Below are 26,732 nucleotides of genomic sequence, written 5' to 3'. Positions count from 1 at the left end.
AAAAGACATATACAAGAATATCCATAGCTGTGCTCTTTGTGGTGGCAAAAAATTGAAAAATGAGGGGATGCCCTTCAATTGGGGAAGGGCTAAACAAATTGTGGTATATGTTGTTCATGGAATACTGCTGTACTCAAAAGAATAATAAACTGGAGGAATTCCATGTCAACTGGAATTACCTCTAGGTATTGATGCAGAGTGAAAGGAGCAGAACCAGGAGATCATTGTACACAGAGACTGATACACTGTGGTACAATCGAATGTAATGGACTTCTCCATTTGTGGCAATGCAGTGATCCTGAACAACCCAGAGGGATCTATGAAAAAGAACACTATCCACATTCAGAGGAAAAACTGTGGGAGTAGAAACACTGAAGAAAAACAACTGCTTGATTACACTGGTCAAGGAGCATATGATTGGGGATATAGACTCTAAATGAATATCCTAGTACAAACACCAACAAATTGGAAATAGGTTCTGATCAAGGACACATGTAATACCCAGTGGAATTGCCTGTCAGCTATGGGAAGGGGGGAGGAAGAGAGGGAGGGAAAGAATATGATTCTTGTAACCAAGGAATAATGTTCTAAATTGACTAAGTAAAATTTAAAAAAAAATTTAATTTAAAAATAAATTCCATTTAAAATAACTACAGCTAGTATAAAATACTTAGGAGTCTATCTGCCCTGAAAATATAGAAGCTATATCACTGATGAACCTTTTAGAGACAGAGCCATACCCACACCCTCCCCTACCCCCACCAAGTTCTAGGTGAGCCCTGCCTCACCCCTTACTCCACACAGGGGAGGGAGAAAGTACTCCCATTGGGCTTCTGGGTGTAGGGGTGGGTGAAGTGAGGAATGTCCTCAGTGAGTGTGGAGAGAGGAGAGAAGTGGCCCAAGTATCTGCTCCCTTCCAGCTCTATTGCCTGTGAGCCATCCAACTTAGTCTGTGTGCACTCCTACTGGGCTTCTGCCAGAGGGGTGGGTGATGTAAAAAAATGTCATCAGGTATGGTGGAGACAGGGAAGGGGGCAGCTGCATCCAAGTCACCCTGCCTTTCTATTAATAAATTCTGGGGGTACAGAAGGGAGGGCAGCACAGGTGCCCACAGAGATCTCTCTGTATGCTTTCTTTGGCACCTATGCCAAAAGTTTGCCATCACTGAACTATATAAACATAATTATAAAATACCCTTTACAGAAATGAAGACAGATTTTTAAAGTTAGATAAATATTAATTGTTCATGGGTAGGCCAAGACAATACAATAAAAAATAGCAGTTCTGCCCAAGTTAATTTACTTATTCTTTGCCATACCACTCAGATTACCAAAGAACTATTTTATAGAACTAGGAAAAAAACAACAAAATTCATCTAGAAGGAAAAAATGTCGAGTACAACAAGGGAATTTATGGGGAAAATGTGAAGGAAAGTGAGATAACAGTTCCACATTTCAACCTAATTTACAAAGTGGTAATTATGAAAACAATTTGGCATTCATTAAGAAATAGAGTAGTGGACATTTGAAATAGTTAGGTAAATAATACACAGTAATACATGAACATATTAATCTAATATTTGATAAATTTCAAGGCCCAAGTCTTGGAGGTAAGAATTCACCATTTGATGAAAATTGCTGGGAAAATTGGAAAGTGGTTTGGTCAGAAACTGGGCATAAACCACTATCTCATGTTGAAAATTAAGATAAGGTCAAAATGAGTACATAATTTAGACAGTAAGTGACAAAAGCAAATTAGAGGATTAGGAAAATCAAGTCTGTCAGATTAATGGTTAATTAAATGTTTTATGATCAAACTAGAGTTAGAGAAGATCATAGGAAGTTTAATAATCATTAATTACATGGTATTAAAATTTTTTTTCACAAATGAAATTAATGCAACCAAAATTAGAAAGAAAGCAGGAAATCAGGAAAAAAATCAAAGTAAATTTCTCTGACAAAAGCTTCATTTCTCAAATATAGAGGGAACAGAGTCAAATTTATAAAAATAAAAGCCATTCTCTGATAAATACTTTAAACTTATGAACAGGCAGTTTTCAGAAGAAGAAATGAAAGCTAACAATAATCATATTAAATATTCTTTAAGTCATAGTTATTAGAGAAATGTAAATTAAAACAACCACAAATTACCACCTAAAACATCAAATTGGCTAATATGAGAGAAAAAGAAAATGACACAGACTGGAGTGAACTTGGAAAAATAGGAACCTAATGCATTGCTGGCAGAGTTATGAAGTGGTTTAACCATTATAGAGAACAGTTAGGAAAAATAACCAAAGGTCTAAAAATTGTACATTCACTTGATTCTGCAATGGCATTACTACATCTGTATCCCAAAGTAATCAAAGAAAATGGGGAAAGAAACTATATATACAAAAAATATTCGGAGTTGCTCTTTTTTTGTAGTAGCAACAAATTGAAAATGTAGAGAATAACAATTCAATTGGAGAATGGCTGAACAAGTGGTAGTATATGATTGTGATGGACTAAACTATTGTGCAATTAGAAATGATGAAGGGACTAGTTTAAAAAAACTGGGAAGGTATACATGAATTGATTCAGTGAAGTGAGTAGTATCCAGAACTCACTATACATAATAACAGCATTATTAGAAGGATGATCAACTGTGAAAGACTTATCTACTCTGATCAAAACATAAATCCAAGACAATTCTAAAAAATCTTATCATGAAAAACACTACCTCCAGAGACAGAACTCAAGTGAGTATTAAAGTATTTCTTCACATCCATTTTTCTTGCTTTTTTGCAATATGACTAATATGAAAATATGCTTCTCATGATTACTTATGTTCAATTGATATATTTCTTTCCTTCTCAATGGATGGGAGAAGGGCCTAGAGGGAAGAGAATTTGGAACTATTTTTTAAATGATTGATTAAAAATAAACAAATTACCATCTTTTTAAATTTAAAAATTAAGAACTCTGACAAAACACACTGCATTTTGGATATTAATGGTGGTCATTAGAGAAGCTCTAGTCTATCCTTTCATTATTAAGACATATCATAGTTAAAAGGCTATTTAGATAATAGGAAATATCTATATACATATGATTATATTCTTTTTTAGGTTCACTTTAAATAATTGAATACAACTAAGTATAGTCTATGCGTTATATAATAGAAGAGACTCTATGTGTGTTCAGACATTTTTTCAGTTGTGTCTTATTCTTTGTGACCTCATTAGGAGGTATTTTTTGGCGTATATTTGACATACACTGGGGGTGATTTGCCATTTCCTTCTCTCCCTCATTTTACAGATGAGGAAACCGAGGCAAACAGTATTAAATTACTTTCCTAAGGTCACACAACTAATAAATATCTAAGGACAGATTTGAACACAGTAAAATGAATCTTCCTGACTCCAGGCCCATAAGCTATCTATGTAAACTACAGCCCCAGTGATTAAGCTAGAGAGTTATAATTCAGGCTTAGATGTTTTGAATCTAGAATCCAAGATTTTTTCCCACTATGCCATGCTGTAACCCTGCATAGTAAAAAGAGCCCTAGACTGGAAGTTGAGAGATCTGGGATCTAATCTTTTTAGAACTAGTAACAAAAAAATTGCCCTTGAGCAAATGACTTCCTATATTGTGAACTCGGTCTCCTCTCAAATAAAATAATTATACAAGATGATGACCATGGTATCTTTCAGTTCTAAAAGAGGACTTTTTAGCAAACAGAAATGAAAGAGAAGTGGGTGGTGCGGTGACTGGATCATTCTCAGGATACAGTATTTAGTCAGTCTGGTGTGGTATAGCATGTATATGTGCTGCTTCAATACTTCCATAAGTACCATATTCTATATGGAAGGCTTTCCCAACTTACTGGAGTAAAAACAGAAAATATACGGATGTGTGTGAGCATGTCTGTATACATATGTGTTGCTGGAAGAGGACATTGGAGAGAATTTTCCCACCCTTGCTTTCTAAACTCAGAACTCATATAATGTATTACTTCCCTTGAAAATTCAAGGCAAAAACAATGATCCTTGAGAATTATGGGGTAGAGAGGGCATTATATATAACTAGTTTTCAATTCCAATAGTTAAGCATAAAATTCTAAGTTTCACTTTGCCTTTGTGTCCTTTCAGTTCTGGCAATCTTTTGACGTTGGTATTACTTAAGAATGTCTGGTAGCAACAGATTTGAAATTGACCTTAAACTTAGCAACTGCTCTAAAGGATGGCTTTAACTTTGCCAAGAAGCCCAAGCATGAAGATGCTGCCACACACTGATCAGGTCAATCAACAAGCATTTTAGAGGATTCACTAAGAGCTAAGAACTGTCATCAGAAGTGATGAACTAATAGCACATGCTGAATTCATTCAACAAATATTTAGTAAACACCTTCTAGATGCCAAGCAGACATTGTGCTAGACATGGGAGCCACAACTACCAAAAAATGCTATTACAATTAAACAGATCAGACTCTCCTTTGTTCATAATTCACTTAAACATGCATATGTGGATAACTCATACAAAACACAAAACCGAAAACTCAATTACCTAGATTTAAGTGTTTACATTATGGACCAAATGTAGCTCTGCTTTGTGTTTGTGAGGTTCATGTATGAGGACTGAGTTTAGAAACAGCAAGGGTAGTGGAAATGATTTTCCCTTCTCTCTGATTCCCACTCCTCAAAACACATGTGTATGTAAATACAGCTCTACACTGAGCACAGACACATGCATAAGCATTCACACAAGCGTGTGCGTGCATGCACACACACACACACTCACACCTGCTACTTTGATTTCATTTAGTCAGGTTATTCTTCCATGTAGGAAATGGTGCTTTTGAATCACAAAGACACTGAATCTGTTGGAAAATTATAGGTCAGACAGATTTATGTTGCAGAGTTCAATCCAGGCATCCCAAGTCATTCTGTGGGAAGCACAGTTATGTGGGCAAATATCCTAAGCATATCCTCTGTAAAGTTTAGTTTTTTGTTTGTTTGTTTCTTACCAAGGCTATTATCAGGAATGTGAAAGGTCGATTCAAAAGTGTCATCTGGAGATGTTTACTATCTAGAATGACAGTGTAGTTCAATGATGGGAGAGCACTGATTCAAATCCCAGCTTTTCTACTAAGTATCTGTATGACCTGGTGCAAGTCACTAAAACTCTCAGCTAGAAAAGTTGGCTCTGAAGTTCCATTCTATATCTAAATCCATGAATATAAAAATTCCAATCTCTACTCTCCTTGCCCCACCTCTCCCTGCCATTTCACATACACTGGGACAGTCAAGGTGATTCTGATAAACTAAGTTTTCTGAAGACCAAGGGTTGATGTTCAGGCATTTTTCAGCCATGTCCAACTTTTTATGGCCCTATTTTGGGCCTTTCTTGGCAGAGTTACTAGAGCACTTTGTCTTTTGTTCTCCAGCTCTACTAGAGCACTTTGTCTTTTGTTCGAGGATCCTGAGGCAAACATGGCTGAATGACTTGCCCATGGTCACACAGCTAGGAAGTATCTGAGGCCAGATTTGAATTTAGGAAACTGAGTCTGCCTGACTCCAGGTCCAGTGCTCTATGAATTGTGATGCTATCTAGGTGCCCTGTGAAGACCATATCTTGCTTTATCTTTATGCAGGCATATCTAGTGCTTGCCACAGTACCACCTCATAGTAGGCACTTAATAAATGTTTATTGAATTGAACTGAATATTTTTGTGTATGTGTCTGAGTTTAAGAATTGGATTGATAGAGACAGGAGGATCTCCTCCTCTTGTCTCTAACATTGGATTTCATTGAATCAATCATACAATCACTCAAACCCCCTCAAAAACCAGTTTAACGGGGACAGCTGAGTAGCTCAGTGGATTGAGAGCCAGGCCTAGAGATGGGAGATCCTAGGTTCAAATCTGGCCTCAGACAGTTCCCACCTGTGTGACCCTGGGCAAGTCACTTGACCCCCATTGCCTAGCCCTTACCACTATTCTGCCTTTGAGCCAATACACAGTATTGACTCTAAGACAGAAGGTAAGGGTTTAAAAAAGAAAAAGTTTAACAAGATGAAAATGTCTCTAGTAATCTTTCCAACAATATTCAATAAATTATCAATAAACACTTATTAACCACCTACCATTAGATAGGCACTGTTAAGCAGTGTGGATACAAATAGGAAAAAAGGTCCCTTCAAGAAGCTTATAATCTAATGGAGGAAAACCAAACACAAAAGGAAACTTAAAAGGTAGGGGGAAGAAAGAGTGTAAATTCCCAAGGTAGTGCAACCAGTTGAGAAATGACCTTGACCAGAGGAAGATCTTGTGAACTTTGAAGTTTTGGGGGGTTCTGGCTACTTGTCAGTGTCCTACAAGGACAGCAATGGTAAAAGACAAATTTAAGGTATTCTGGAAGAGAGCAGAAAAGGTAAACTATATCAAAACAGAACTTCATGACTATAATCACTAAAAAGAAAAAAGGCCTACAGAAATCAGGACCTTACTCCCTTACATTGTCTCTTTTAGCTTGAATCCACATTCTCCTAGACATTTGAAGTGATTCTTGTACCAGTTGTTCTTCAGGTATACCTTTGTAAATGTTCTTAAATAAAATCCGACAAACTAATTTATATCAATTGATAATCTTAAGAAAGATGCATACTGATTGGGGCTTGTGACTTATAATATGGAGAAGCAACTCAGAACTATTGCTAGGACCCCAAGGGGGAAGAGATAGTAGTCATATTGTAAGAATCTAGGCTGCCTGTGTCAGAATGAGTTGGAATTGTTGCCCAAGAGCCTGTGCTACAGTTGTATTCCCAAGATATTACAGACTTTTAGTTAACAAATATTTGTTTTACTGAATTGTTATATGAGTTGATTCTTTATATAGCTGCCTACTCAGTACATCAAAATAAATTTTAAATAGTCATGCCCCATTTTAAATAGCAGAAAACTGATATCCAGAGACCCTAAGGGCTATGGTCCAACCTGTCACAGATAGTAAATATCAGTGCTGAGATTCAGATCCAGGAATTCAATTTGCTTTGTGATACACCATGTTGCCTCTACCAGGAGATGATATTAGAAGATAGTAATGCCTTTAGCATTATGAAAAAAAAAAAACACAAAATTTATTTCTTGCTACTTTAAAAGTTTCAGCATAGACACAGATGGAAAAGTCAGTTACTGAAACACATAGGAGTCCTTCAAAAACAAATAGAAATAGTCATCTCAAATTCATTCCAAAGGATAGGTCTGTCTCCAAACTCAGATTTTGAAATACAAATTGGCAGTTCTTAATTTTCCATATATTCTTCCTGGTTTTGTTTGAAGATAAAGGATATCTCTAAGTTTTCTCTAAAATTAAGGATTCAGACTTATAATATAGAAAATCACAACTTTGACTTCAGGAAAGAAACAAAGGAACTGTGACTGAGCAGATTTTTTCTCTTCCTCAATAGCCCCAGTGAATGAACTGAAGGGCCAGAAAGATCAGTAGCATATTTCATTCTTACCTCCTGGCAGCCTTCTGACTAGGCAAGGTGAAGCTATGACTGCTGACAGGGGCCATTAAATCTTTGGTGATCTTTAGAACTAAATGGTGATCTTTTCAGTGACATCCCAGATACCAAGCTAATCTTTGGAGTCTCTCAAGTCCATTTGACCTGTTCTCCTCACACTCTTTTCCAAATTTCATCAGCTCTGTGTTAGCTTTATTTTATGCTTTCAGTTAAGTGTGAAGAAAGTCAATATGACATATGGAAGTAATAGAAATTGACCTTTCTCAAAGACTAAATTCCTACTGATATGTTTTTGTTGCTCAAACCAATGCCTTGACTACTCTCTTTTCAGATTCCAAAATGAATCCTATGACTCATTATCCTAACTAAAGTCAGAAGGAACATTGCCTTTGAAAGAAAGGTGGTAGGGTGGGGTGGGGGAAGAAAAGGATATCTCATGTTGTTGGTTGAATGAAGAAAGTTCGCGACTTGGAGACCGGAGTTCAAAGCTCCACTCTGACATGAACTAATTGTGCCAATGAAAAAGTTAATTAATCCTTTCTGAGACAATTTCATCATCAGTAAAATGAGGATAATAGTAGCCCACAAAAACCTAATGTTTTATAAATATATATATAATGCTTTATAAATCTTAAAACATTATATAACATGATATATATAATATGATATAATACATGAATTCTTTATATATACAAATATGCATATACAATAGATACATAATATATAGATTACATATTGGAAACTGCAACCCCCAGGTGTAGAAATGATATGCGCAAGGTTTCATACATAGTAGGTAACAAAACCCAGTATCTAACTCAGGTGCTCTTATCCTAAAGTATTTCCACTACACCACAATTTCCTTTTAGCACAAACAAAACAAAGACTTCCATTAAAATGTTACATAATATAATATATTTATATACATGTAAATACAAAAATGTAATATTTCTATTTATGATACATTGTTTTAAACAGTCTCATGAGCTACTTATGTACATGTAAACATATGAATGAATAATGTATTATTTATATTAATTTATTTAATTATACTTATTATATAGATATATGAATATTATATATTTAATTATATTATTTAATGGAGAGGTAGGCTGAGTACTTCCATAGTGTTCTAAACAGACTATCATCAACCAATACTAAAGCCATGTACTATATGCTATTGTTCAGTCATTTCAGTCATATCCAACATTTGGTGAACTAATCTGGGGTTTTCTTGGCAGAGATACTTATTTTACAGATGATCCTGAGGCTAACAGGGTTAAGTGACTTGACTAGAGTCACACAGCTAATGAGTGTTTGAGGCCTGATTTGAACTCAGGAAGATGAATCCTTCTGACTCCAGGACCAGTGTTCTATTTAATTACCACCCAGTTGCCCTATTGTATGTATAACTCAGGTTGAATTCAATCCCTCTCTAAGGAAAAATGCATTTGAACAAGTCTGAATGTCATTAGGTTCCTCTCATGTGGCAAAGTACCTGCTGCTGATCTGGTTTCAACAGAGATTTCCAAGGCAGGTGATCCACTGCTTATCCAAAAGCTGACTGAAATCATATGACAAAAGCAACTCACAATTCTTGCTAATACAAGTCCCGAAGATTGTTCTTCCTTCAAAGAGTCCTCACACAATTCTTGTTGGGTATGTTGAACTAGTTGCTTCTCAGGGTTCTCACTGTTTACTTAAGGAACTTAGTCATCTCTCTTCTCTACTGCCAGAGACTCATTGTTAGTCATAGGTCTTAGACTTTCAAGGACTCTCTTTTATATATCACATTTTAAGGACTGACTCAGAGGAGATAATTTGTCTTTTAAAATGAATTAGCTCCTCCAAACATTCTAGATATCCCATTTTCCTTGGAGCTTCCTAGTCTATGAATAACTTTCTTTTCAATAGCTTTCTAAGTTAGAGATGGTTCTTCCATTTTTATATTAATAAAGTGAGACATTATTGCCAGAATCACTCAAGTAGTCACTGTCTTAGTAAAGACTTAATTAGGAGTCCTTTAGATACAAGGCTAGAACTTTTTTTTTTCTTTTTAACTTCAATCCTCCTCATGATGCCTAAGAATCACCTGAAGCAAAGTAATCAAAATAACTAGGGAGTCGGGAAAATCTAGGTTGAAAGCCTGCCTTTGGCACAAATTTTTTAGTAGCCTCTCTGGATCTGTTTCTTCATCTATAAAATGAGTCCCAGTAAGGATCAGGGAAGATAATAGTCATTTAAAAATAAGTTTTAAAATGCTGACGGAAACATGGTCTAGACTTGTGATTTTATCAGTATATGGAATTCCAGGTGTGATGTGAATTCTCTCCACAAAATGTGATCAACAGCTCATCTATAGTTTATATTCTCAGAATGCTGAGAGGTTTTATGATTGCTTAGGATCCCACAGTTAGTTCTTATTAGAAATAGGACTTAAACTTCAGTTTTATGGCATGTAAGAGTGGTCACTACTATCTACTTTTTATTTTACTATTTATCTACTAGACTTCTTGATCTTTATAAAAGCTCAGAAGACTGATTTGCCCACTATTACTTTTGAAAAGGGATAGAAGAGTACCTAGAATCATACTGAGAAGCATTGAGAAGAATCAAGCACCTGATCTCAGCCTAAGGATTCATGAGAACTAGGGAAGGAAAATGGCCTCTGGAAAGGAAAACTCAGCACCTGGACTCTAGCAAGAAGTGTTGCTTGTTTAATGAATTCAGGACTCTCTTATTTTTTTAACCTCCTATTGGTAATTAGGCAACTGCCAAGGCAAGTTGTGATTTGCTGTTTGGGCCAAAGGGTGAATCATTCGCACTTCTAAAAGGAACATGTTTTTCCTACATCTCTTTGACTTGGAGCATAATGAATGTTTTCAGACCAGACTTATTAAAAAAAAATTGGATTGGATTGCTCTCATATTACAAGGCCAGAAATGTATCCACTTCTTTATTGGAATTTTTTTTCAATTCACATTAGAAGCATTATCCCAAATCATCTTTATCATCAGCATATGAAAATTCTTATATTTTCAATGGAGCTAAGCTAGAAATATTCCTGGACAAAGCATTATCCTATAGTTACTTTATATAGATGAATCATAGATCATTGCACAGGTGATAAAAAACATTTGACTCTTGTAATTGAATAAAAGTATTACCACATAAACTCATCCTCTATGACTCACTGTTATGAGATGGGCATGACACAGTCAAGTTTCTTAATAGTATAGGTTAGATATAGAAAAAATGAGAAGTTTGTAGGTCATTCACCAATCCATATAGAAAATTTAGCCATAGCAAAGGGATACTCAAGAATCATAGGCTCTTAGGACATTTACAGTGGATTCAGCTGAGTAAAGATTCCTTTGAGTTCATTGTCCATGCAAAGAACCAAGAGATTCCATAATCCAGTTCTCTGTGGATGCTTTCCACTCCAGCAATGAGGAGATGTCTGCTGTATTAGCCTTTAGTCCCCTAAGGCAACCAAGTCTCAAGGAAGGTTTCAATAACTTTTAAGGGAACATTTATCCTGACGTTCTTGAAAAAGGTGTAAAGATATTTTACCACACTTGTTGCATGTATGAGTGGTAATACTCTATAAACAGGTGGGATCAAAGGGATGATATGGATATTGGCCTAGTCTTGTATGATTTTGATCTCCATTGGTACATCCCTATATTTTGAAAACTTTTATTCCCATGTAATTTGGAAATTGAATATTTGGCATGGCAAAACCAATTAAAATTCTATTCTAAAGTTTTTAATGGCTCAATGCTTTTTCTGCATGACTCTGGGTAATAATTAAGTTTGTAATAATAATGTGTTCAGTTCAGTTTACTGGTTGAGTTCATAAGATCTGTATTTGTAGTATGGGAGTTTATAATCTGTTATTCCATGAAAGAAAGAAAGCTTCTGTTTGCTAATGCCAACCACCAGGTAATATCTAGCTCATATCTAGCTAGTTCAATCGGTGCTTTTTTCAAATACTGAAATGATGAATAATAATTTACTATGCTTTGTAATCTCCATGATATCGTTGCATAAGCTGCACTGTTCACTAAGTCCAGTCCTTAATAGTAATTTATTTCCATAGTTTCTAATTGCACTAACCTTCTCTTGAATAGTGCTCATAGACTTCCATAAACAAATATTTCCATTTATTTTATGTTTTTGTGGCCATATTGTTGCAGAATTCATCTGAATGTCAAATGTAGCTATTATTAACATCTTATTATTATATATATATAGTAGTCTCTCGGTGATCAAGAATGACTATTGTCTTTGTGCAGTTTCATCTACGGTGTACCCTCATGTGGCTTTGGAGTCCACAGGCTGAGGCGCACAGTTTGTGGCACATGGGGAATGGGACGCCAGTTGTTACAGGAGGTGCGGCTGTGGCCTGGTGTCGGCGTTCACGCGCAGCGGCAAGATGTCGACGTCATTCATCTTCAAAGGTGGTGGCAGCATGGTTAATGTGGGTTCGCCAGCTGCTTCTGACAGAGGCAGCGAGTTCTAGTTGCTTTGGTGTCATGCCAGCCCACTTCAAGTTGGACTTTAGCTGATCCTTGAATATTTTCTTTGGTCGGCCTTGTTTCCTGAGTCCAGCTGACAGTTCACCGTAGAATACCTGTCTTGGTATTCACTGTGGGTCCATGCGGATGACGTGTCCAGACCATCGTAGCTGGGTTTTGAGGACCAGGACTTCAATGCTGGTGGAGTTGGCTCTGTCGAGGACTTCCTGGTTGGTGATTCGGTCCTGCCGTCGGATCCTCATGATGGACCGGAGGGAGCGTTGGTGGAATTGCTGCAGCTGTTTCATGTGCTTCCGGTACAGGGTCCATGTCTCACACCCGTACAGGAGCGAGCTGAGGACCCTGCGTTGTACACTTTGAGCTTCGTCGCAGTGCTTACACCGCTGTGTTGGAGGACTTTGCAGCACAGCCGCCCAAGTGCCTGGCTGGCCTTTTGGATACTGGCATTAATCTCGTGGTCTAGGGACCAGTCGTTGGCGATGGTGCTGCCCAGGTACTTCAAAATGTTAATGTTAGAAAGCTGTGTGCTGTTGATTGTAATGCACGGCTGGTTAGTTGGCCTCCCTGGTGCAGGTTGGAACAGCACCTCTGTTTTGCTGAGGCTGATAGTCAGGCCAAACAGTTTTGTTGCATTGGAGAATCTGTCCACAATGGTTTGGAGATGATTTTCTTGGTGGGCCATGAGAGCACAGTCATCTGTGAAGAGAGCTTCCAGGATGAGTCTCTCTGTTGTCTTTGTTTTTGCAGTCAGGCGGCAAAGGTCAAATAGTGAACCATCCAGTCGGTATTTGATGTAGACGCCCAGGTCTAGATCCATCACAGCATGTCGTCATACTTGGGTGAAAAATAGGTTGAATAGTACCAGAGCAAGGACACAGCCTTGTTTCACACCATTGGAGATGTTGAAGCGACCAGAAGTCTCTCCACCAGATAGGACTTCCCCTGTCATGTCGACATGAAAGAGCTGGATCAGTTTGACGAATTTTGCTGGGCAACCGAGCTTGCTAAGGATCACCCACAATGCGTCCCTGTTCACTGTGTCGAACGCCTTTGTCAGGTCTATGAAAACAATGTAGAGACTCAGGTTCTGCTCAAGGCATTTTTCCTGCATTTGCCTCACCGTGAATACCATGTCGATGGTGCTGCAATCTGGTCAGAAGCCACATTGTGATTCAGGCAGGTTCTGCTCTGAAACAGATGACAGGAGTCTGTTGAGTATAACACGTGCGAGGATCTTTCAGGCAGTGGAGAGTAGTGAGATGCCTCTGTAGTTGTCACAGGCTGCTCGTGAGCCTTTGTTCTTGTATAGGGCTACAATGGAGGCATCTCTGAGTTCTGGGGGCATGTCTTCCTCTTCCCATATGCTGGTCAGCACTATGTGGAATGCCTGGAGTGCCTTTCCATTTAAGGCCTTGTACACCTCGGTTGGGATCCTGTCTTTACCGGGTGCCTTGCCTGCACTCATTTGTTTGATGGCTTTTTGGACTTCCTCTATTGAAGGAGGGACATCAAGTTGTTCAATGGAGAGGTTTTGGGGGATCTGGTCAAGGGCGCTTTGGTCGACTTAAGAGGGTCAGTTGAGAAGCTGACTGAAGTGTTCTTTCCACCTGTTGCTGCGCCTCACCATCCAAAACGCACCCAGACAGTTCGTGCATTTTACAACATGAGTCGTCTTAGAGATCCATCTTATTTGCAAACATTCCAGTCCTGCCTGGACAACAAGCTGTCTGCCAAGGGACCACTCACTGGAAGCTCAACCAAGAAATGGAACCAGTTCAGAGACGCAGTGAAGGAAATATCAAAGGCAGTCCTAGGCCCAAAACAACACAACCACCAGGACTGGTTCGAGGAGAACAACACTGCTATTGAAGACCTATTGAGCAAGAAGAACAAAGCCTTTATGGAGTGGCAAAATAACCCAAACTCTGCTCCTAAAAAGGACAGATTCAAGTCTCTCCAAGCCACGGCACAGCGTGAGATAAGGAAGATGCAAGACCGATGGTGGGAAAAAAAGGCAGAAGAAATCCAGCAGTTTGCTGATATGAAAAACTACAAACAATTTTTCAGTGCCCTCAAGACTATCTTATTATTAACATATTATTAAACACCATTAGCCTCATCATCTCATATAAAGATAGAGTTCTAAGGCAACAGTTCCTAAAGTATGGTCTGAGAACCCCTGGGGGTCCTTGAGGTGCTTTGGAGATCCCCAAGGTCAGAACTATTTTCATAATAATACCAAGATATTTTCACTTCTAATACATAAAAATTAAGAGACACATATAACTCATATATAAATAAAAACTTTTTGGAGGAGTCTTCAATAAGTTTCATAACAGCTAGCATTCATATTATACTTTCACTTTGCAAAACAATTTTCAAGTATTACCATTTTATTTTCACAATAACCCTGGGAGATAGGTGCTATCATTTCCCCTATTTTATAAATGAGATAACTGAGGAAGATAATTTAAGTAACTTGCCCAAGGTCACACAATTGTTAACTGACTCAGTCTAGATTCAAACCCAGGACCTCTTGACTCTAAGCCTGACAATCTATCCACTAAGCCACCTACATGATCCCCTTCCTTCCTTTTGGTAAACATGTCTTTATCCAATCTGTGTATAAAATATTAAATAAAGGGCAAAGTACAAATCTCTAGGACATTCCTCCACAGTCCTCCTTTAAAGTTGATAGTTAAGATTAAAATTCTCTTGGGGCTGTATCTTAATTCATACGTATCTATTAAACAATTTTTAAGTGGGTCAGAGAAAGAAAAAGTACCAGTCACATGTGGCAGACTATATCCTTGCCAAGCCTCCTCCTCTAGCCAAAGTTTGCCCTCTTTTTTACTCTCCTAACCACCTTCCCCAGACCAGCTGAAAAATAAAATTAGCATATACCAATAATTTTTCACACATCAAGCTACTAATGAATATTCGTTAAATACCACAGCTATTTAACTAATACTATTCATTGTTTAGCCTATACTTATCTGTCTTTTGTATGGAATAACATGTCAAATGCTTTACTAAAATCTGAGTGAATTGTAGCTACAATATTACAATTATGTCAGACTTTCCCTACTGAGAAAGGAAATGAGATTAGTCCATTAAGACTTGATCTTGGTGATGTCATGCTAATACTTTGTAACAATTGTTTCCTTTTCTAAATGATCTCTAACCATCCCTTTAATAATATATTCTGTCATTTTGCTGGCTATCAAAGAAAGTCATGCTCCCTGGCTTTGATAGTTGATAATTGTCATTCTCATTCACTACTTTGGAAATGAGGAAATATTTACCTTCTCCAATCACATGAAATTCTCTTATTCACTAGGTTTTATAAAGTTCATTAAAAATGGATTAGCAATGACCACATAAAACCCAGTGGAATTGTGTGTCAGCTAGGACAGAGGGAAAGAGGAGGAGAGGGAAAGAATGTGAATCTTGTAACCATGGAAAATTATTCTAAATTAAATAATTAAATAAAATTTTCCAAATTAAAAAATTTTTAAAAATGGATTGGCAAAGGAGATGTGCTAGAGCTGACTTTAGCTTGAATGTTTATACTTCTTAAATTAGCAAATGCTACAAATCAAGACATGATTTATTATTGAGTTGATGGTTGAGATTTATATTAATAATGTAGATTAAACTTAAAATGACTCCAAATAAATATATTCAGTTGTGCATACCTTTATATTTTTAGGGTAACAATTGTTAAATATTTACCATTATACCCAAGTCATAGCCCCACATAATGCACTGACTCTAACTTTCACTACCTAGAACAGGTATACTACATTTCACTCTTCCCCCTCTCAACATTCTCTGATATTTTCAAGAAGGTTTTAGTGTCTCCACTCTCTACCAGTGGTGTTCTAGTCTCAACCCATGGTATTCTATCTATTATAGGGAGATAGTATCCTATACTTAATTAGTTAGACACACTTGGGTTCAAATCTGGCCTCAGATATTTACTAGCTGTATGATCCTAGGAAAGTCACTTAAACCTGTTTGCTTTAGTTCATCATCTACAAAACAGCCTGGAAAGGGAAATAGCAAATCACTCTAGTAGCTTAGCCAAGACACTCTCTAATAAAAGTAAGACATGACTAAAATGATTAAACAACAATTTACTTCAAGGGATATAATCACCAATATGCAAAATTAATCCTGTAACACATGGAGCTTGAAGTCTCTCCCCCTGTTTGTACCATCTCAAGGAAGGGGGAAAAGATTAGGCTCATAGTTTAGGTCAGTTCTTATGATGTACCTCATAAATCCAAACTCCAATTCAAACTTGCATTGTAGGAATAATGGATTCTCTTGGTTCCCCAATCATACTGACTAGCTGAAATAGCCCACCTTGAGTCCTTGATCCAAGATCACAATGGCTCCAACAAACTCAGAGTCCAATGCAGATCACCTTTGGCATCAAAAACTGAAAAGGACACAGGGCAATAACAAACATCCTTGGACCCATTTCTTGAAGGTAAGGTAAAAGAAGGAAAATAGGACAATGTCAGTTCATAGTCATAAGGTTCTTATTGAACTAGAATCATTACCCTATTGATGCAACAATAAAGAGAGCACCAGCCAGAAAAAAATAGCAGAAAAAGAGCAACTATCTCAGCTTTGCTAAATTTAAATATACAATCTGATCTATTTACACATAAAAACAGTCATACCTCTCCATACAGTAGAGGACAAAGAATATCTCCTTCTTTGGAGATTGGAATATGCCTGGTTACATCCCTTCACGGACACCTCCATATTAGGTGATGTGAACCTGATCCAAAGGCAAGCCTTATTGCACCAGAATACCTCTAATTGGCAATCAAATTTAAGAGTTGTCAGTGCCAAAAAAAAAAAAATAGCTCATGTTAATCCAGTGACTTTACCTATCTACTTGAAGACCTTAGTTTCCTCCTCTGATAAAAGGCTGTTTGTCCAGCTGGCCTCTGCACTTTCTTCCAATTCTAAATACACTATCCTTTGAACTTTCTGTCTATGAGGGAAGAAAAGTTCTTGGCTATCTTAGCCCTTTTACTCTTACCCTTTCAAAATACATGACTAACTAATTTTCCATCAGCACACATATTTCAAAGGATCATGGATTTAGACCTCATTGAGGCCACAGAGGCCATGTGCATTTTGTCTTAGGAGGAAGCAAGGGCCCAGAGCAGTAAAATAATTTGCCCAAGTCTAGTCTATGTAACTGACAGCAGATTCAAATAATCAATCTACAACTTTGTCTTTAAAAAGCTATGGCTATAGCTGGAAGGATACACTGAGACCCAAAAATATTAAGTAACATATTCAAGATCATATAGATGGTAAACATTAGAGTTGGAAAGGTCCTTTGCTTCTAAAACCAGTGCTATTTATCCTGTAACATTTTTGGAGAGTCCATCGGGAAATTTGGTTCCAATTCACAAACATTTATTTTTAAATAAACACTCAATATCAACTATTGTTTCATTTTAATTTTTCTCACAGAACCATGAATTCCATGTAGGTTGGGATTTATTAGCATCTTCTACACTGCAAAGGAAATGGAAATTGGCATGTCAGTTTGGTATTATCTGCTAGAGATTAAATGGTAGCTTGTCACTCTACCTCCCCAGCTACCCCCACATATGAATACCCTCCTTCTTTGGGTCTTTACTTAGTTCTTTCACTGATTCAGGTGTATGGAATTGGATAAATGCAAACCCAGGAGTTTTTACTGTATCAGATTCCAGGACCACCCTGGAACAGATTTGCTCCTCTGGGATGGTTTGGTAATGGGCAATTGTGAATTTGAATGGCCTGCAACCATAGCTAAATGTAATTTAGCACAATTGCTAAAAGTAAAACTGTCAGTACCAAATCTGTAGAAATCTAACAAGCATGTGATAATAAAAAGAGTAGATATTTTGTAAGTTAACATTTTCACATAAAAAGACATTTTGTTCAATAACGTCTATTCTTTATGCCAGACTTATCTTCAGTCTCCCTTGTTCCGACTTTGTAGCAAGAATTTTTTTTTTCTCTGCTATGCTAAGGAATTTGGAAATCAGGAGAGAAAAGGGATCTTTTCCCCTTTGCTAAAATGGTTTTTAAAAAGGTTCCTTCAATAATGTCTTGTTTTTCCAAGATTTAATTAAATCACAAATCAGGTTGCTACATAATACTCCATTATTCACCTATTTATATTATTGATGAAATAAAACTTATGAGGCAAAGCAAGATGGATGATATATATAGATATAGATATATAGATATAAAACACGTGCAGCCCATGTCCTGACCAGTCTGTCTTAAGTTCATTCTGCTAATTTAAACAAAGAAAGTCTTTGAGGGCAGCCAACTGGTTTAAGTGCTGGAAGTCATTAATGTAGCTAAAAGATTTTTTGATGATGCAGTGTGCCTAATTGTGATTTACCAACACCCAAGCTTTCAGAAAAATCTTGGCAATATGGTTCACTTGCCATCTATTGCTTCTATGCTGTCTGAAGATGAACTGAACAAATTTAATCCTTCTTCCATGTAATTGCTTTGAAATATTTGGAGGCAGTTATCATTTCCCTTACCAGCAACCCACACAGCACTCAATCCTCTTTTCTCCATGTCAATCAACCCATTTCCTTTAACCAATACTCATTATGATTTAGTCTCAATAACTTTTTTTCTTGCTTAAGAAAATTTCCTACCTCTGTTGACTAACATCTTCCATAAGCCTTGGACAATTATCTTTTCCTTTTCAGTTGCCACATATTTTATTACAATGAACTGAAAGAAAATATGTAAGGGAACGGTCAAGTTTGATCTTTATAAAGAGAGCAATTTAGTCTAATGTAAGGAAAACTCTTTCTAACAATTACAACTAGGGCAGAACTTGGACAGAGCCATTGAAAGGCAACTAGATTATTTTGGGAAACTAGATATAATAACAATAGAGAAGGAGCATCAAGTGAGATCTCAAGTGAGGAATACCACAAGAACTGTGACACCCAGCAGATCAAGCATCAAAAGAAAAATGTTCATTTTCAAACTGGAATGAGTTGCCCAGAGCTTTGCATTCTCACTCTCCATTCCCACCACTACTCCATTCTAAAGTGAGCAAAAACATACTTTAGATTCATGAGAAGACAGAAAACATTCATTTGTATCTAATTTGGACATATAAAATATATGTCGGTGCAGTGATTCTGTGAAGTTACTTTGTATGTACTTCTGTTGTTGTTTTTTTCATTTAATTTTCAATTGGTAAAAATCTATTTTTTCTTTCTCTCACCTTACCTCCTCCATAAGAAAAATAAAGCAAAACTTTTGTAAGAAATAGAAACAGTCAAGAAAAATAAATGTATACTTTGGCCATGCCTCAAACTTGTTTGTAGCTACAATATTCCTTATTGAATATTTGATTTTTCTGTTTCTGCTATCTTCATTCTTTATTGGTTCAGACAAATCTTTCCAGGTTTCTCTGAAACCATCCCCTTTAATATTCCTTATAACATACAAGTACTTAATTAAATTAATATTATGGATCCTGTATTTATTTATCTGTGTGTCTATTCCAGCCCTCATAAAACTGAAGTACAAATCTGGGTTTAGAGGAGTTTAGGTTAGCAAAACATAGCTACTCTCTCTAGAATGGCCCTCACTTTGAGATATGGGGAGAGCCATCACTTCTTAACTTCTTCCTTCAGCCAACCATCAGAGTGATTTTACCTTCTTCAATACCTTTTCTCTGCCCTTTCGTCAGAAGCAGCTGAGTAGGTAAATGACAATTCTGAGGAAGTTAATTATTTGAAAACTGCTTATAAAATTTCTGTCCTTGAGTGAACTTGAGTCCAGCAAGAATCATAAAGTCCATGTTTACGTTCTTGGATCCTTTGTTTGTGGACTTTATAAAATATTTCAACTTAATACTAATAAGATTCTTTCTTTGTTACCCTGGAGCCTGTAAGGAAAATAAAAACCCAATACTTTGGGCATAGGTTCTCTACTTCACAAATACAATGGGTTTCAAATTGCTTGCTATCTCAATAGGTGGGCAAGAGCTGTAGAGAAAGATTTTAATTCAAATAAAAAAACAGAAATGGCTTTAATCTAATAATTTTGAGAATTTCCCTATGGATCTTGGATAACATGTTTATCTGCATCATTTAATTAAACACTTTCCACATTTTGTTTCTTTTCTCGTGGCTAAATTGACTTTTAAGTTTCTTGGTACTACTATCTTATTCTCCTCTTTTTGATGGTTTTCATATAGAAATCATCTTAGGACAAGTTGCTATCTTTTCTATATATTGCTTTATATACTCTGTTGCAGAGGTCAGACTTAGAGTGGTAGATAAAGTAACTGTCTTTTGTAATTTAATAAAAATTTTAGGATATAACGTCATTATAGGTTTACCAAGAGCATAATCAGTAAGTCAATAAGACAATCAAAAGTCATTCATTAATTTACATTTTGAATGACATAATCATTATATGTAGTACTGGAAATTCAAAGAAAAATATGAACTGTCCCTACTCACCTTCTAATAGAAGATACAGCATTAACATATGTAAATATATAAATTTATACTTTATAAATAGAAGAGAATGTTCTTAATGAATATACTAATAGTTGGAGATATCAGGAAAGACTATGTAGAAGATAGTAATTTATTTGAATCTTGAGAGAAATCAGGAATTCAAAAAGGTAGAAATAAAGAAGAGCATTCTAGGTATGAAGGAAGCTAGTCCAAAAGCATAGAAATGCTATCTGGAGACAGTCAAGATAGTGGAGCAGAGACAGGAAAAGTTTGAACCTTGAGAATCTTCTCTAACCAATCTTAAAATAAAGTTCCAAAAATGAATACTAGAATGATAGAATCAACAAAGGGATGGAATGTAGCAATTTTCCTGCAAAAAACAATTTGCAAGGTAGACAAATAAGGTCTAATTCACCATGATGAGCAGGGAACTCAGCTCATAGTTTGGCTGCACAGCCTGTAGCAAGGCTACACCAAGGAATATTGCCGCAAGTCAATGGCAGTGTACCCCAAAGTCCACCCCTTGGAGTTCCAAGCCTACAGTGAGACACTAAGACCTCATAAGACAATATAATCCATTGTGTACCTGGTTGGTACAAGCCTAAATAGAGGTATAGAGCCCAGGCCCAAGTTTGCAGTGATGCCTTAAGTCCCAACACAGGACAGTCTGTAATGTATCTGTCTGTGCCCCAGAGTGAAGTTCAGAGCCCCTGCCCAAATCTTAGTCTTATGTTGCTGAACATATAGCAGATGTGCTGGAGTGTGCTGGAGAGGGCTGCTTCCTTCCCCCTCTCCATGCATGCCTGAGGATATTTCTCAAATCACCTACCCCTCTGCCCAGCAGCCCAATGAAATTGCTTTCTCCTTCCCCTATCTGGGATAAGATAGGGGGCTCAAATGCAACATGAGAGTTGTAGTTTGGGCACTTGGTCTCTAAAAATTTCACTATCACTACCTTAGTACAAGGCAATCCATGATATGCCTGGCCAGTGAAAGCACAGAATGAGGCCCAGAGTCCCTGTCCAAGACTGAAGTTAGGTCCTAAACCACAAAACATGATAGCTCACAGTGCTCTGTGTCCTATAAAGCATAACTAGGCCCTAGGGAGCCTGAATCAGCAGTGGGAGGTAGTTTTCAGAGATTTCAACTCACAGGCCAACATACCACCATGGAAGAACTCAAAGTTGCAGAAACCCAGAACTAGAACTGAGAGTAGCATACAGGAAAAATGGAAGTTTAAGAGTGTGCCTCTCTACCATGAGAACAGATCCCACCTTTAATATAAAAATAAAAGTAAAGAAAAGGGCTAGGAAAAAGGGCAAACATTAAAAAACAAACTCTAACCATGGAAAATTATTATGGAGATAAAGAACCAGGCACAGATTCAGAAGGAAACAGTGAGATCAAATATCTACACAGGGGGCAGCTGGGTAGCTCACTGGATTGAGAGTCAGGCCTAGAGATGGGAGGTCCTGGGTTCATATCTGACCTCAGACACTTCCCAGCTGTGTGACCCTGGGCAAGTCACTTGACCCCCATTGCCTAGCCCTTACCACTGTTCTGCCCCGGAGCCAATACACAATATTGACTACAAAACGGAAGGTAAGGGTTTTAAAAAAAATAAAAATAAAAAAACATCTACACAAAGAAAAACTTAAAAGAATAATCAGAATTTGTCTCAGACTCTGAAAGAGCTCAAAAAAAGGTTTCAAAAATCAAATAAGAGGCAGAATAAAAATTGGAAATAAAAATGAAAGTGATGCAAGAAAAAAAATAATCCTTTAAAAAGCAAAATTGGACAAATGACAAAAGAGTTTAAAAAATCTAAAGAAGAAAAGTTTATTAAAAAATATTGAATTGTCCAAATGAAAAAGTATGTTCAAAAGCCCAAAGAAGAGAATAATTTCTTAAAAATTAGAAATAGGCAAGTAGAACTTAATGACTTCATGGAGACAACAAGAAAAAATGAAACAAAGTCAAAAGGAAGAAAAAAAGGAAAAAAAAGAGACACCTCATTGGAAAAACAACTGATCAGGAAAATAGATCAAAGAGAAACCATTTAAGAATTATTGAACCATCTGAAAGCCATGGGGGGGAAAAAGTCTAGACATCATATTAGTAAAAAGAAAGCTTCCCTGACATTCTTTAATTATATATTTATTTTATTTTAAAAAATATTCTCCCAATTATATGTAAAAAAAAAATTGTTAATCTATTTTTCCTGAAATTATAAGATTTACATTCACTCACCCTACCTTCCAAACATTGTAAGCAATATGATCAGGGTTATGCATATACTATAATGAAAATATATATTTCCATAGTGGTCATTGTTTTAAGAGAATACTCATATAAAACCAAAATGCAAAAATACAAATAAAAATAAGACAAAGTGAAAATAGTGTCCTTTTATATTTAATATCACTCGAACAGTTCTTTCTCTGGAGGTAGATAGCCTTCTTTCTCAAGTGGGTTTTTTTAAATTGTATTGCTGAGAGTATTGAAGTCTGTCACAATTTAAAATCATACATTAATGCTATTACTATGTACAATGTTCTTTGGGTTATGTTTATTTCACTCTGCTTCAGTACATGTAGATCTTTCTAGCTTTTTCTGAAATCATTCTGTTCATCCTTTCTTATAGCACAATAATATTCCATTATCATGGTATACCATCATCTGTTCAGCCATTCCTCAATTGATAGATATCACCTCTCTATATATTATATGTAATATAATACACATTAATATTTATCATATTGTTATTAGTAGCATATAAGCACTGCGACGAAGCTCAAAGTGTACAACGTAGTGGTCCTCAGCTCGCTCCTGTACAGCTGTGAGACATGGACACTGTACCAGAAGCACATGAAGCAGTTGGAGCAATTCCAGCAATGTTCCCTCCAGTCAATCATGAGGATCCGATGGCAGGACCAAATCACCAACCAGGAAGTCCTCGACAGAGCCAACTCCACCAGCATTGAAGTCCTGGTCCTCAAAACCCAGCTACGATGGTCTGGACATGTCATCCGCATGGATCCACAGTGAATACCAAGACAGGTATTCTATGGTGAACTGTCACCTGGACTCAGGAAACAAGACTGACCAAAGAAAAGATTCAAGGATCAGCTAAAGTCCAACTTGAAGTGGGCTGGCATTACACCAAAGCAACTAGAACTTGCTGCCTCTGACAGAAGCAGCTGGCGAACCCACATTAACCATGCCGCCGCCACCTTTGAAGATGAAAGACGTTGATGTCTTGCCATTGCCCATGAACACCAACACCAGGCCACAACCGCACCTCCCGTAACAACTGGCATCCCATGCCCCATGTGCCACAAACTCTGCGCCTCAGCCTTTGGACTTCAAAGCCACATGAGGGTACATCAATAGATGATAATGCACAAAGACAATCATCATTCTTGGTCACCAAGAGACTACCACTATTATATATACATATATTATATATGAATGGATGGATAGGGCCTCACTATAGGCTTGTGGTAGTGCTTCAGTCTTCAAGGAGTGGACATGGGGATACACTGCTTTTGACTTGTGCCTTGTTGTAGACTGTGCTACCTTACTAAAGTTGACCCCAGTGAATCAAACCTTCTCTATCTACCTTCCAATTTGTTTTCTGCAAGAAAATTAGTTAATTCTGTCCCCTCATTGGCTCTGTCACTCCAGTATTCATTTTAGAGCATTATTTTAAAATTGGTTGGAGAAGATTCTCAGATAGATTTGAGTTTTCTGTTACTCTGCCCCATTATCTTGACTCTATCTCCTGATAATATAATATATACAAATATATATTAGCATAATGAAATTATATTAATTAATTATTATATATTATTGTTAATGCATTTAAAATATATTCTATATAATATAAATATTTTTGTGCAAGTTGGTCTTTCCCCCTTTTATTTTTTTGGGGGGGGATATAGACATAGTAGTGGAATTACAGGATCAAAGGATATGTATATTTTTATACAACTTTGGGTATAGTTCAAAATTGTGCTCCAGAATGGTTGGAATAGTTTTTGTGAAGAAAGTGGGTGAAATTTTAGAAAAGTTAGATTTAATTGATCTCTGGATAAAATTTAATGGGAATAAAAAGGAATGCACCCTCTTTTCATCAGTTCATGGCAACTACATAAAAGTTGACCATGTATTAGTGTATAAAAACTTCATAAACAAATGCAAAAAAGCAGAAATAATAAATGCATCCTTTTAAGATAATAATGCAATAAAAATTATAATCAATAAGGGTTCATGAAAAGAGAAATTAAAAATTAATTTGAAACTAAACAATTAATTATAAAATAGGAGTGGTTTAAAGAACAAATTATAGAAACAATCAATACTTTCACTAATGAGAAGGACAATGACAAGAGAGCATATCAAAATTTGTGGAACACAAACTAGTATTTAGAGGAAATATTATATCTCTTAATGCTCATATGAATAAGAGAGAAAAAATGAATCTAAATTGGGCATTCACTAAAAAATGAACTTAAAATCCCCAATTAAAGATTTAAAGATCAAAGGAAAAATTAATAAAATTGAAAGAAATAGAACTATTAAAATAATAAGATTAAGAGTCAGTTTTATGGAAAAATCAAATAAAATAGTGCATTGGCTAGTTTGATTTAAAAAAGTGAAGAAAAAAATCAAATTAACAGTATCATAAATGAAAATATTGAATTGAACACCAATGAAGAGGAAATTAATGCAATCATTAGGAACTATTTTCTCCAACTATATTCCAATAAATCTGACAATATAAGTGAAATCAATGAATATTTACAAAAATATAAATTGCACAGATTAACAAAAGAGGAAATCAATCATTAGGGGCTATTTTACACATTATATGCCAATATATCTTCAACTTAAGTGAAATGAATGAATATTTACAAAAAAATATAAATTGTCCTAATTAACAAAACAGGAAATAAAATATTTAAATTATCCCATCTCAGAAAAAGAAATTGGCTTATTCATCAAGAAAAAAATCCCCAGGAACAATTGTATTCATCAGTGAATTCTATCAAACATGTAAAGAACAATTAATCCCAATACTATGAAAACTATTTGGAAAAATAAGCAAAGGTGAAGCCCTATCAAATTATTTTTATGACACAAATATCATGCTGATTCTTAAAACAGAAAGATAATTATAGGTTAATTTCCTTAATGACTATAGTTCCAAATTTTTAAATACAATACTAGCAAGGAGACTACAGCAATATAGCACAAGGATAATTCACAAGGACCAGGTAGGATTTATACCAGGAATGAAGGGCTGGTTTAGTATTAGGAAAACTATTGGCATAATCAACTGTATCAATAATAAAACTAACAGAAATCATGATTATCTCAATGGATGCAGAAAACACCTTTCATAAAATATAACTCCCATTCCTACACTAGAAAACATTAGAAAAAAAGTAATATACATCTAAAACCATAAGAAAGTATCATCTGCAATGGGGATGAGTTCAAAGACTTCCCAATAAGATCAGGGAGAAGGAAGGATACCTATTATCACTACTAGTATTTAGTATTATATTGGAAATAGTTAGCTTTAGAAAGAAGAGAAGAAAAAGAAATTGAAGGAAATTAAGTAGACAATGAGGAAACTCAATAATCACTCTTTGCAGATGATATGATGCTACACTTAGAGAATTCTAGAGAATCAACTAAAAAACTAGTTGAAATAATTAATAACTTTAGCAAAGTTAGAGGATACAAAATAAACCCATATAAATCATCAGCACTTCTATATACTACCATAAAAATATATTTAAAATAACTATAGAAAATATAAAACATCTGATGTTCTACTTGCCAAGACAAACCCAGGAATTATATAAACATGATTAAAAATACTTTTCACCTAAATAAAGTCAGTTCTAAACAACTGGGAAAATATTAATTGTTTGTGGGTAGACCAAGCAAATCTGATAAAAATGAAAATTCTACCCTAAATTAATTATTCCATGCCATATCAATCAAACTACCAAAAATTATTTTATAAAACTAGAAAAAATAATAACAGAATTATCTGGAAGAACAAAAGATCAAGAATATCAAAGGAATTACTGAAAAAAATGTGAAGGAAGGTTACCTGGCAATACCAGATCTCAAAC

This window comes from Monodelphis domestica, chromosome 6, assembly GCF_027887165.1.
Source record: "Monodelphis domestica isolate mMonDom1 chromosome 6, mMonDom1.pri, whole genome shotgun sequence".
NCBI lineage: Eukaryota > Metazoa > Chordata > Mammalia > Didelphimorphia > Didelphidae > Monodelphis > Monodelphis domestica.
Note: the sequence above shows the minus strand (reverse complement) of the source record.